Source organism: Oncorhynchus clarkii, chromosome 4 (assembly GCF_045791955.1).
Source record: "Oncorhynchus clarkii lewisi isolate Uvic-CL-2024 chromosome 4, UVic_Ocla_1.0, whole genome shotgun sequence".
NCBI lineage: Eukaryota > Metazoa > Chordata > Actinopteri > Salmoniformes > Salmonidae > Oncorhynchus > Oncorhynchus clarkii.
In genome coordinates, this window is record NC_092150.1 from 42,056,776 (window position 1) to 42,068,184 (window position 11,409).

Sequence of the window (11,409 nt, forward strand, 5' to 3'; positions counted from 1 at the left end):
ATCCACTAGGACTATCCCTCATCCACTAGGACTATCCCTCATCCACTAGGACTATCCCTCATCCACTAGGACTATCCCTCTGTCTTAATACATAACAAGAGAAGGAAGAAACTCACAATTCCAGGAAATCTGCCATTATGTGGGGGATGTGTGAGATTCTCACAAGGCAACATGGAACTACCCTTGCTATTTTACTAGTGTACATACAATGTTACAGCCAACCTAACTGCTGTCACTGGTGCTGACAGCTACAGTGCCATGAAAAAGTATTTGCCCCATTTCTGATTCTCTATTTGTGCATATTTGTCACTGAATACCAGATCATCAACCAACACCTAATATTAGATAAAGGGAACCTGAGTGAATGAATACAAATTGGATACTTATTTAATAAAATGTGGGTGTGGGAAATTGTTCATTTCAGCTCCTAACATAACAGGCCTGGACGTTTGACTAGGCAATTTCAAAACTTTCCATCTGTTCCTTCTGGTATAGACTTGCGTGTGTGTTTTGGATTATTGTCTTGCTGCATGACCCAGCTGTGCTTCAGTTTACAGACTTGATGACCTGACATTCTCCTGTAAACACAGACAGGGATCTAAATACATTTTTCATTGGTAGCACTTGTAGTCTCAACTTAAAGTTAGGCGCACCAGAAAATACATATCTTTTTTATTTGATTGAGATACAGACTACATGAATTCAAGCTACTTTTGAAGCACATATGAAACTAAAGCACTTCAGTTTATTATAAAAGCTAAGATGTTGAACGAATAACAGTCATTGAAATTACCAAGTCATTTGTGGAACATTAGGCTTCTACATTGTGTAAAAGCACTATTTTCCTATTGAGACACATTCTTCAAAATTGTACACAGACAAACTGCTCTTTGTGTGCTGCTGGAAATAATGATGACCATGTCTTCCTCCAGTCCAAGACGGTTCAGACAGAAGAAACAATACACACGCTCACATTCTTAAAACCGCCACGAAGGCCATGTGTGAAAGAGACTTTTGTCAAACTTTTTCCTGTTTCGGGCATCTTGTGCTCAGCTGGTTTGGAAACTGTAGGAGTGTGAATGTGTAGTTTGTATGTAGGGGTGGGGGTCAGCAACAGGCCAAAAAATATCCCCCTAAAGTATTTTAGATTTTAGTTATTGGTCCAAAAATACTAACATCGCCAGGAATACTGCCCCCAAAACATTTTAGCATTTAGGAAATCTGATCCCAAGCATTCCAACAAATAGAAAAAAAGACCTGATCTTGTCTCATAGTCAAGGAATTAAGTGATATTGCAAGTAACTCTTTTTGGGCTTGGTAGCGGTGAATTTGTAGTGTATCAATTATAATTATGTTCCGGCTACCCAACCATCCGCCTGACAAATCGGGCCGCGACATTCCAACAAAAAAGACCTGATCTTGTCTCATTATAGTCAAGAAATTAAGTGATATTGCATTTGAAAGTAACTCTTTTTGGGCTTGGTAGTGGTGAAATCTAGTTGCCTGCCCCTGGTGTAGGGCAAAGTAGCATTTTAGTTTAGCAAACAACACTTTAGGCATTGCTTTTCCACCATTTAATCAAATAACCAACTAATTAAATTAGGTGCCATTTGCCAAATTAAACTGTTATCCTTGGCGTATCATGATAGCACAATTGCAGCCAAGCCACCACCCGGTAGTTTTGAAAGCTCTTTAGTTAATATCCCTGACGGACTTCAAAACCACCCAACTTTCATTGAAGAAAAATGTGTGTCTGGGATCTCAATACTAATATTACCCACAGGACAGACCGCTATCTTCTACCTAACACACAAACATATTCCTACGTTGTCTTGGTTGTGTGCTTAGTCATTGTCCTGTTGGAAGGTGAACCGTTGCCCCAGTCTGAGGTCTTGAGCAGGTTTTCATCAAGGATCTCTGTACTTTGCTCCGTTCAGCTTACCATCAACTCTGATTAGTCTCCCAATCCCCACAGCTGAAAAACATCCCCACTGTGTAACGCTGCTACCGCCATGCTTCACCGTAGGGATGGTTCCAGGTTTCCTCCAGGCGTGACGCTTAACTTCTTGGTGACAGGGGGCAGTATTTTCACGTACGGATGAAATGCATGCCCAAATTCAACTGCCTGCTACTCATCCCCAGAAGAGAAGATATGCACATTATTAGTAGATTTGGATAGAAAACACTAACGTTTCTAAAACTGTTTGAATCATGTCGGAGTATAACAGAACTTATTTAGCAGGCAAAACCCCGGACGACAAACCAGATTTTTTTTAGGTCACTCTTTTCAATGGGTTTTCATTGGGAATCCATATTTCTAAGGGACCTTCTTGCAGTTCCTATCGCTTCCACTGGATGTCAGCCTTTAGAAATTGGTTGAGGTTATTCCTTTGTGTAATGAAGAAGTACGGCCATCTTGAACGAGGGTCACTTGAAGTGTACTGTTAGATAGAGGCGCATGACCAGAAAGCATGCTTCAGTTTGTTTTCTTCCTGTATTGAACACAGATCAACCAGTCTTCAATTTCATCAATTATTTATGTTAAAAAATACCTAAAGTTGTATTACAAAAGTAGCTTGAAATGTTTTGGCAAAATTTACATGTAACTTTTGAGATATTTTGTAGTCACGTTGAGCAAGTTGGAACCGGTGATTTTCTGGATCAACCACTCCAAATAAATGGACATTTTCGATATATAATCGACAGAATTAATCTAACAAAAGGACAGTTTGTAAACCAATGTAAACGGCCTATTTCTCAGGCACATATGCATATAATTGACAGATTAGGATAGAAAACACTAAAGTTTCCAAAACTGTCAAAATATTGTCTGTGAGTATAACAGAACTGATATTGCAGGCGAAACCTGAGGAAAATCAAACCAGGGAGTGGCTTTTATTTTGAGAGCTCCATGTTCCATAGCCTGCCTTCGCTCCATTTAAAGGGATATCAACCAGATTCCTTTTCCTATCGCTTCCTCAAGGTGTCAGTCTTTAGACATAGTTTCAGGCTTTTATTAGAAAAATTAGCGAGAAAGATAAACTCATGCGAACACCGGACGCGATGTTTGCTTGCGCAACAGAGCTTGGGCAGCCATCGTCTCTCCCTCTCCTACTGAAAAAGACAGTGCCAGTTGATATATTATCGATTATATATATTTTTTAAACAACCTGAGGATTGGTTATAAACACATTTGACATGTTTCTGTGGACATTGTGGATACTATTTGGAATTTGTCTGCGTCGTCGTGACCGCTCGAGCCTGTGGATTTCTGAACATATCTCTGTTTGGCGCGTTATTTTGGATATAAAAATAATCTTTATGGAACAAAAGGAACTTTTGTGTAACTGGGAGTCTCGCGAGTGAAAACATCCGAAGATCAAAGGTAAGCGATTCATTTTATTGCTTTTCTGATTTGTGCCCAAGCTACTTTGATGCTAGGTGTTCATAATGTTTTGTCTAGTGATCGATAAACTTACAAACGCTTGGTTGCTTTCGCATATTTTCAAAATCTGACAAGACAGCTAAGCTGTGTTTCTATATTTCACTTGTGATTTCATGAATATTTTTAGTAATATTATTTGAATGTGACGCTCTAAAATTCTGCGGTTGTTGATGACAATTATCCCGCTAATGGGATAGATAGCGTCAAGAAGATAATGAAAGTTTGATTTTTATAGTCATTTATTTGAATTTGGCGCCCTGCAGTTTCCCTTGCTTTTGGCCAGGTGGGACGCTAGCGTCCCACATATCCCAAAGAGGTTTTAAGCGTTCAGGCCAAAGAGTTCAATCTTGGTTTCATCAGACCATAGAATCTTGTTTCTCATGGTCCGAGACTCCTTTAGTTAAACTTTAAGCCGGCTGTCATGTGCATTTTACTGAGGAGTGGCTTCCATCTGGCCACAGCCATAAAGGTCTGATCGGTGGAGTGCTGCAGAGATGGTTGTCCTTCTGGAAGGTTCTCCCTTCTCCACAGAGGAACTCTGTCAGAGTGACTATCGGGTTCTTGGCCTGACCAATGCTCAGTTTGGCCGGGTGGCCAACTCTGGGGGAAGAAAAAAGTATTGGTATTTCCAAACTTCTTCCATTTCAGAATGATGGAGGCCACTGTTCTTGGGGACATTCAATGCTGCAGAAATTGTTGGTTACCCTTCCCCAGATCTGAGCCGCGACACAATCCTGTCTCGGATTGGAGCGCCACGGACAATTCCTTCAACCTCCTGGCTTGGTTTTTGCTCTGACATACACTATCAACTGTGGGACCTCATATAGACAGGTGTATAAGTTTACAAATTATGTCCAATCAATTGAATTTACCACAGGTGGACTGCAATCAAGGATGATTAATGGAAACAGGATGCACCTGAGGACAAACATGCAAAGCAGATTTCTCCACCAAGTATTTTAAAACAGACGCATCACAACAGAAAACGACTTGAATAATTATTATGAAGTGTGTTTAGGGATCAACACTCCAGCCAGAAGCATCCAAGTGCAGTTCTGTTCAGCAGCCAGACCCCACAGAGACATAAGATGAAAGAACACACAGATCAGATTCCTCTCTGCCTGCCTTCCTTCGTAATAAAATGAATGATTCCCTCACTATTGTTGATCACATGCCTTACACAAGTCTTACACAACAGCATGGTGACTGGAGAGAGGGGGAGTAAGGACAAACTGTACAGGCAAGGAGGGGAGAGAAAGGGGAAGTACAAAGGGAACTATGAAAAATGTATTGCATTGCTGTGAAACAGAACCGAATGTCACATGACTAACGCTACACTACTGAAATCTGGAACGTGTTTTTGAATCTGGGTGTGTCTCCAGCCTACTCCGTGTGTGTGTGTGTGGCGGATGTGCTATAGCTTGCATGGCAGAATTAAGTGACACGAGTTGGCCAGGCGGGTTATAAAATTGAATGTGTGCCCAACTGCGTATGTGTGTGTGTCCTTGCATAAGTATGTAAGCAAGAGTTGAATCAAGGATGTTTGTAGGCCAGTGTGTGTGTTAGAGCAGCAGCCATAGCCCCTGTATGTACTGTACATATGTGGGTCAGTTGGCCCACTTTACTAGCGGTTATACAACATAACATCTGGCAGAAGATCCTTCTGAATGCTCCACTGGCTCTCTGCTCCTTTAGGTCCCCTCACACTCTTCTCTCCTACATATCTCTCTCCTCTATATCCCCCTCTCCTATGCCTCTCCATATCTTTCTTTCCCAATCAGAGACACTCTTCCTGATTCTGATAAGCATTTTGACTGATGCTATCAGGGCTGCTCTACAAAGGCCAATGGAAAGGTGATTGAGGAGAGGCACATTTAAAGTCTTCATAAACCACAGTGAGGAAGAGACCAGTTAGTCTGTCTATATTTCAGTAATCGATTTAGGGCTATTTCCGACAAATTTGGTCGACAGGGTCGGTTTGCGTATTTCCTGCCCACATATTTTCCACACGTTTGAATAAAATAAAACTATATGTAGGCTAGAGCTTGTCTGATGGTTTCGGCACTGCGATTAAAAAATAAAGACAAATTACTAAAGAGGGAGTCAGATTGATATAGCCTAACCAGAAAAATAAATGTCCAGATGGTTCTCCTACCGCTGGTCTTCACATGCTTGCTTCTCAATGCAAGAGATGTCACTACAGTCCCTGGTTCGAATCCAGGCTGTATCACATCCGGCCGTAGTTGGGAGACGCATAGGGCGGCACACAATTGGCCCAGCGTCATCCAGGTTTGGCCGTCATTGTAAATAAGAATTGGTTCCTAGCTGACTTGCCTAGTTAAATAAAAGGTTGCACATCCAAAATAATGTTTTTTGTAGGCATTTACATATGTCCCCAATACCAGTAAAACAATCAAAACCCATTTCTTTCAACAACCACCTCGACAGGACTGGTTAGAGAGAGAGAGAGAGATTATATATATATATATATATATATATATATATATATATATATATATATATATATAGTATGCTCTTGGGTAGTAGTTCATTGTCCAATTGCTGCAACTCCCGTACAGACTCGGGAGAGCCAAAGGTCGAGAGCCATGCGTCCTACGAAAAATGACCGTGCCAAGCCTCTACTCGTCTAGCCCAGAAGCCAGTTGCACAAATGTGTCGGAGAAAACACTGTACAACTGGTGACCAAAGTCTGAGTGCATGCGCCCGGCCTGCCACAAGGAGTCACAAGAGTGCGATGAGATACGTAAATCCCGGCCGGCCAAACCCTCCCCTAACCCGGACGGCGCGGGGCCAATTGTGCGCCGCCTCATGGGTCTCCCGGTCGCGGCACAGCCTGGGATCGAACCCGGGTCTGTAGTGATGCCTCAAGCACAGCGATGCAGGGCCTTCGACCGCTGTGCCACTCTGGAAGCCCCAACAGAGCTCGTTTTTAAAAGAATAATGGGTAAATATTGTACAACCCGGGTTTCCAAAGCTCTTAGAGAAGATTTAAATCACTGCCAAAATACACTGCTCAAAAAAATAAAGGGAACACTTAAACACCACAATGTAACTCCAAGTCAATCACACTTCTGTGAAATCAAACTGTCCACTTAGGAAGCAACACTGATTGACAAATTTCACATGCTGTTGTGCAAATGGAATAGACAACAGGTGGAAATTATAGGCATTGAGCAAGACACCCTCAATAAAGGAGTGATTCTGCAGGTGGGGACCACAGACCACTTCTCAGTTCCTATGCTTCCTGGCTGATGTTTCTTTGTCACTTTTGAATGCTGGCATGGCGGTGCTTTAACTCTAGTGGTAGCATGAGACGGAGTCTACAACCCACACAAGTGGCTCAGGTAGTGCAGCTCATCCAGGATGGCACATCAATGCGAGCTGTGGCAAGAAGGTTTGCTGTGTCTGTCAGCGTAGTGTCCAGAGCATGGAGGCGCTACCAGGAGACAGGCCAGTACATCAGGAGACGTGGAGGAGGCCGTAGGAGGGCAACAACGCAGCAGCAGGACCGCTACCTCCGTCTTTGTGCAAGAAGAAGCAGGAGGAGCACTGCCAGAGCCCTGAAAAATGACCTCCAGCAGGCCACAAATGTGCACGTGGCTGCTCAAATGGTCAGAAACAGACTCCATGAGGGTGGTATGAGTGCCCGACGTCCACAGGTGGGGGTTGTGCTTACAGCCCAACACCGTGCAGGACGATTGGCATTTGCCAGAGAACACCAAGATTGGCAAATTCGCCACTGGCGCCCTGTGCTCTTCACAGACGAAAGAGAGGTTCACACTGAGCACATGTGACAGACGTGACAGTCTGGAGACGCCGTGGAGAACGTTCTGCTGTATGCAACATCCTCCAGCATGACCGGTTTGGCAGTGTGTCAGTCATGGTGTGATGTGCTCGCCAGAGGTAGCCTGACTGCCATTAGGTACCGAGATGAGATCCTCAGACCCCTTGTGAGACCATATGCTGGTGCGGTTGGCCCTGGGTTCCTCCTAATGCAAGACAATGCTAGACCTCATGTGGCTGGAGTGTGTCAGCAGTTCCTGCAAGATGAAGGCATTGATGCTATGGACTGGCCCGTCCATTCCCCAGACCTGAATCCAATTGAGCACATTTGGGATATCATGTCTCGCTCCATCCACCACAGACTGTCCAGGAGTTGGCGGATGCTTTAGTCCAGGTCTGGGAGGAGATCCCTCAGGAGACCATCCGCCACCTCATCAGGAGCATGCCCAGACGTTGTAGGGGGGGGGGGGGGGGGGGCACGTGGTGGCCAAACACTACTGAGCCTCATTTTGACTTGTTTTAAGGACATTACATCAAAAGTTGGATCAGCCTGTAGTGTGGTTTTCCACTTTAATTTTGAGTTTGACTCCAAATCCAGACCTCAATGGGTTGATAAATTTGATTTCCATTGATAATGTGTGATTTTGTTGTCAGCACATTCAACTATGTAAAGAAAAAAGTATTTAATAAGAATATTTCATTCATTCAGATCTAGGGTGTTATTTTAGTGTTCCCTTTATTTTTTGAGCAGTGTATTTTAACATGTTTTGACCCAGGGGGTTGAATACTTATCCAAATATATTATTGCTTTATTTTTCAAGAATTAAAAAAGGTTCTAAATTTTCTTCCACTTTGAGAGTATTTTGTGTAGAACGTTGACAAAGAAGACAAATCTATTTTAATCCAACTTCGTAACAAAATGTGGGAAAAGTAAAGGGGTGTGAAACCTTTATTGCAAAATGCATCTCAAATTGTATGTCACTGCTACCACAGAAAATCTCAATGGTTGGAAATACTAAGATTGAGCTGGTGGGTTTGATGATCCTTTGTTGTATATCTCTACAGATTTGAAGAAAAATGGCAATGGTTCAGTATTCGCCAGAATGTTAGGCTAACTAACATTATAACAGCCCATTGGATGCGACACCCAGCATTGGTGTGAGTAGCTACCAGAAGTAGTGTTGAAACCAATGGGTTGCTTCACCATTAGCATTTTAAAAGGTGTCACATACAGCAGATAGGTGCATTGAAATGTGCTGTTTTACAGGGTCGGACATTGTAGTATGGTGCCTCGAGTAAATTTGGTGCCTTGCTAAAGGACAGAGTTTTCACCTTGTTGGCTCTGGTATTCGAACCAGGAACCTTTTGGTTACTGGCAGAATACTAATTGCTATGCTACATGCCACCCTCTAGCATGCTTACAAAAACTGAAACACTACTAATCTCCTCAATTCACCTTTCATCATTTCGGGATGATTAGGAATGCAACGATATATTCCATCCCTGGATTGCGTTACATTTGTCAAAGGTTCAGACCAGTGTTGCCATGCTGCCGACCCAGTTGGTGGGCAGTGTCAACGTGTAACCACCGCCCCTCGGAGATGATGGGTCCAACACCCAATCTGAAGCAGTTCTACTGGCTGGCTCAACTTGTCTGTCGCTGAGACTGGTGTCTGGGCGTGCACATAGCGTACAGTGGAGCATGCTTGCACGAGACAGACCACAGCGCTGTGACTAGTTTGTCAGTCTACCCCAGTCCCATAACACAAGCATGTAGGTCAGCGGAGCCAAAGCCTCAATAGATGGCATGACTACACACTACCAACTATGCACACACAAAAACAAAACACGAAGGACATGGCAATTACAGTGTATTACGAAAGAGGCCGCACCAGGAAAACATCACAAAGGGCTATTTTTGTTTGGTCGCCTGCCTGCTATACTTGCCAGGGCCTGGTTTCCCGACAGCGATGGAACTTAGCGTTTTAACGTATATTACGTTTTAACGTATATTACTTTTTCGGCTGTTGTGGGAAAGATGCATCATCTTTCCCACAACAGCCGAAAAAGTAATATACGTTTCACAGAGAGAAAGTTTGCTAAGTGCATCATTGGGAGTTTGAGACGAAAATGATAGGATCGAAAGAAAAGCAGCGCTTCTCTCGGATCAGTTTCCCCCATTAAAATCTTACCATACATAACATTAGAATTATTTCACAATACTGATGACGGATCAGCTCCTAGAGAGATATCACATATGGATGCAAATATTGGGGGGGATCTAAAACTAATGCTTACCCTATAACAATGCACTAAATTTGCTAAACTTTGTGGACATTTTGTTACATATCAAAATATAGTGAAGCAAAATTTACAGCGAGTAGCTGAACTCAAATGGATATGAAATGTACTTCAATATTATTTAATTATATAGGCCTATGTAACCTATTCATATTTTAATGCAGTCATCTCAGTTTTCATTTGAAGCATATTGATACCCTTTGCTTATTTGTAGCAGTTGCAAATACATTGGCAACTTTGTATTTGTCAGATTCCTTGTGTTTGTGAAGTTATCAGCAGTCAGAGACAGATCTTGATTACACGTTTAGCGGAGATCTGCATAGGAAAGGTTTAAAGGGGGGGGGGGGGGGGGGGGGGGAAATCTAACGGCGCACTTAGCCGTTCCTCATATGGTCTGGGGCAGTGGGTACATTTCAAACGTTTTCAATTGCAACTTTAACAGTGGTTTCGCGAAAGAACTCGGACATGTAATGATGCTCCTACATCTGTCACTGCAGCCAACGACAAATTGTAGATATTCATTCTGCGGTTGGCCACTCACTACAATGCGGAAATATGCTATTTAACAAACTTCAACGTAAAACATGTAGGCTACAGTGCAGTAAAACCCGTCTACATTTAGAAAAACTACCTGACAGAGGTCAGCATATAAAAATGGTTTTAAAAAACAGCCAAGCAAGCAACCTCGTGTTAAATGTAACGTTACACATTTCCCGGTGGGCTAGCATTGGCCTACGACGGAACGTTACAGTACATCTACCAACAATGACAATACGCAAAATTAGAAAGAAATAAAACCTTACCTGGGGCTTTTGACAGCTGGAGGTGGTAGACATATTTAATGTAAATTCAGAGTTGTGTGGATACGGTTCAGTTTTTGGACAGGTCCCGCTCTTTTCTCTCTCCAATGCGACTGAAGTGCAGACAAGTCCGAACAAGGCGCGACAACAGGGGCGGCTCGAGCACGTTCGCAAGGGCGAAGTGCCAACAAAGGAGGTGGAAAACTGACGATAGTTCACTCAGACCGTTTACCATTTGGGGAAAAAAAATAAAAGGTTAGTTCTGGTCTGCCTAACTGGGTGTGTCTCCCATAAAACCTAGTGCAATAGCAGATAGGTCTGGTCAACTTAGTTAATTGAATCAGAACTGCGAGTAGGGTGTCTCTCTCCCCCACATGTACCACACGTAGCAATACCCAAGATGGAGCAAGGAGCCAGATATTCCACCGGATGTGTAATTGTGAAGCATCCGGTTGGCGTTTCCACACTACCAAATATGATGATGAGAGGAAGCCCAGCGGCCGGCAGTGGGATGTATTTTTTAAACTTTTTTATTTCACCTTTATTTAACTAGGCAAGTCAGTTAAGAACAAATTCTTATTTACAATGAAGGCCCACACCGGCCAAACCCTGATGACGCTGGTCCAATTGTGCGCCGCCCTATGCTCTTTTATTTAATGATGAAACATTTGATATCAATACAGTTTTCTGTTCCCCCCAAAAAATCTGTTACAAACAGTGTGAACTAGTTTGTAAGATCTCAGTAGTTTGTGCTTGGCTCTGCCTCCCTCGTTGCTTGTTCTGCCCACCATGACTACTTTGTTCCGATTGAAAATGACAGGCGGTGGTCTATCTTGGGTTAGTTATTAAAGTCTTTGGTTAATATAGCCTAGCCTGCCTAAAGACAATTACAACTGCAAGATTGCGCAATCAGTTGGGTAAGAGATGGGTTGCGTTCCAGACACAGGAGGTTGGTGGCACCTTCATTTGGGGAGGAAATACTTATGGTAATGGCTGGAGCGGAATGTGTGGTATGACATCAAATACATCAAACAAAAGGTTTCCCATTTAGAAAATTGA

The 11,409-nt window shown here is 43.0% G+C and overlaps 1 protein-coding gene across 1 annotated transcript in view; it reads right to left on the bottom strand.

The window, feature by feature from the left end:
- Positions 1–10,791, bottom strand: part of LOC139406824 (influenza virus NS1A-binding protein homolog A-like) — a 32,932-nt gene extending 22,141 nt beyond the window's left edge. The window contains exon 1 of the mRNA XM_071149886.1: positions 10,354–10,791. The gene's annotated coding sequence lies outside the window, so the exon portion shown is untranslated. The remainder of the gene's footprint in view (positions 1–10,353) is intronic.
- Positions 10,792–11,409: the final 618 nt, after the last annotated feature.